The 2,482-nt window shown below is 32.3% G+C and overlaps 1 long non-coding RNA gene across 1 annotated transcript; it reads right to left on the minus strand.

Annotated features, from left to right (window-relative positions):
• Positions 1–548: 548 nt before the first annotated feature.
• Positions 549–2,015, minus strand: LOC114913007 (uncharacterized). The gene is made up of 3 exons (XR_003799020.2): positions 1,821–2,015; positions 1,060–1,388; positions 549–961 (listed from the first exon to the last, which is right to left on the minus strand). It is a non-coding gene; the product is annotated as an uncharacterized lncRNA (long non-coding RNA).
• Positions 2,016–2,482: the final 467 nt, after the last annotated feature.

Raw genomic sequence — 2,482 nt, forward strand, 5'->3', positions numbered from 1 at the left:
TAAGAAAAATGAAACCATAGCATTTCAATAGAGTATGCGACAAAGGAGATGGATCATAAAGGTGTGGGGTCCCCTCTCCCTTTTTGAATCATGACAACCAGAGACTATGGTGGACCTTCTAAACCCACTAAGACCCTCATCTAATGCTGATAAGCCAGCAGCATAGATGCTCACTAAAAGTTTGTGTATTCTAAGTGGATTCTTATGATAAATTCATTAACAGGGAAGGCACTATGTCCTTACTACAATTTCAGGATTCAAAGACATGATTCAACAATGGTGGAACATGGGGCCTACTTCTCAAGACCCTGCTACATCCATTATTCTGAAACTCCAAATGCTTAGGTTCCACCTTAAACAATGGAATCATTAAATGTAGGAAACATTTTAGTTCAGAAGGATGAACTGCTACAAAAAATTGATCACCTTGATATAGAGAAGGAAAAGAAAAATCTCTTTATAGCAAAAATTGAAGAACGGAAGATCCTAAAACTTAAATTGGACTTGTTGTTAAATCAAGAGGAAATGATATGGTGATAGCGAGCACGCACTCAATGGCTCACCAGGCAAAGAAACAACCAGGCAAGAAACAAATATAATGACAAGAAACAACCAGGCAAAGTGAATAGAGTATAACATATAATGACTTGTGAAACCAAGAGGAAACAAATATTGTTAGAATAAGGGTAAATGTGATTTCATTTTGCATAAATCTAGATGCAATGCACCTTAAGCAATTGGTACTGCCTACATTTTTTTTAAAAGGACATTTGGATAACTTTTTCGAAATACTTTTTCATATTTTGCCTCTAGTAAAATATTTAACGACAAAACTATTAAAAATGATAGTTCGAAAGAAAATTTGGACAACAAAAATATCATCACAAACCTCATCAAGCATCTGGACGAATCTCTCATTTTCCGATGGATGTGTTTGGTGAGCACTAGATGCATCTGAAACCTATATATTATAAAAAATTGAAAGATATAAAATTAATTATAAATAATAATCAATTAATGTATAATATAAATCTAAATAAATAAATAAATTATACTTACCCACTACTCGATGGCACCGAACGAGTACCTACTGGACTATGCGCAAAACATCCACTCGCCATCTGAGCACGCATCTGATAGAGCTGTGCCTCCAAGTAAAAAATCTTGTCATCAAACTCAGTTCGAAGCTCATCTCGATACCTCCTAATGGTCTTCTCTGATGGTGCCTGATAAGATTGCTGATGCAAACATTGCTTTGTCATGTTCGAACTCCAAGTATGCATCCATCCATGTCCATCTTCTCCCATCACCTCCACAAAGATACGATCTTTTAGTTTTAGTGTGCGCTCGTCCTCAGGTACCTCCTCAAATCATCATTTCATCTTCTCCTGTAATAAAAAATTATAATATTGATATTAATATATAAAATTTATTATATGTAAAGAGAATTTAAATTATGCACTTACAATACACTCTTATGCATCCGTATCAATGACACCCTACTTTGAAGTACGTATTCTAATAAACACACTTAGTCGATCTATTTCTAATCTCTCTGCGTCCATCTATGAACATAAATAATCCAGATATATATAAAAATTTATACTAAAATTATATTTAATATAAACTTATAATATTCTAAATATATATTTGCTCTAATAACAGAAAATAAAGTTCTCCCTGTCTTATGCAAGCCTCCCAATATCTTCTTGTTATTTTTGTTTCATGCACACTATGCCTACAAAAGTTATTAATATAATTAAAAATATAATATATAATTTTATTATATGAAAAGAAATTAATCACAAAAGAACAAGTACCTGGACTTCTTGTCTCTAATAACAAACAAGTACCTCCCACTGATCAGCTTTCACATATGGAGGAGGTCTAGAGATAAGATTTTCTTCTCTCTGATGTTCATCACAATAATGATGCTTGATATAAGACTTCTAATTCCTCCACATCTCACCAACCGACTTTAAACAATTTTCTTTGTATTCACTAAGAACGTCTGTGTTATCCTATAAAATTAAAATTTAACAAAGTTAGTAATCATATAAAATATATGAATATAAAAGAGAGTTATTTCGCATCTCCTTCCAAATATAATCTACAATCAAATACATAATTATAAAACAAAACTTATAAATATATTTTACCTGCACCTTTTTCCAAATATGATCTAAAATATATTGAGGCATTTCTGTCTAAGATGCTTATGTCAATGGGATATATGTCCCATTTTTTGCTATTATCCCTAATTGACTCTTGAACTTACTTGCATTGGACCCACAAAGTTGCATATGAGCATCAAATACCAAAGAACTTCTGATCCATGCCCCAAACTCAATACCATGAGCCATGCCTCGACCTCTTTGTCTAGAAGTTGACTGACTCAAATTACCTAATTAGTATCCAAATACAATAATAAGATAAGATAGTACAATGATTTTAACTTTACATAAGTAGAATAAGTGATTTT

Source organism: Elaeis guineensis, chromosome 14 (genome assembly GCF_000442705.2).
Source record: "Elaeis guineensis isolate ETL-2024a chromosome 14, EG11, whole genome shotgun sequence".
In the NCBI taxonomy this organism is placed as follows: Eukaryota; Viridiplantae; Streptophyta; class Magnoliopsida; order Arecales; family Arecaceae; genus Elaeis; species Elaeis guineensis.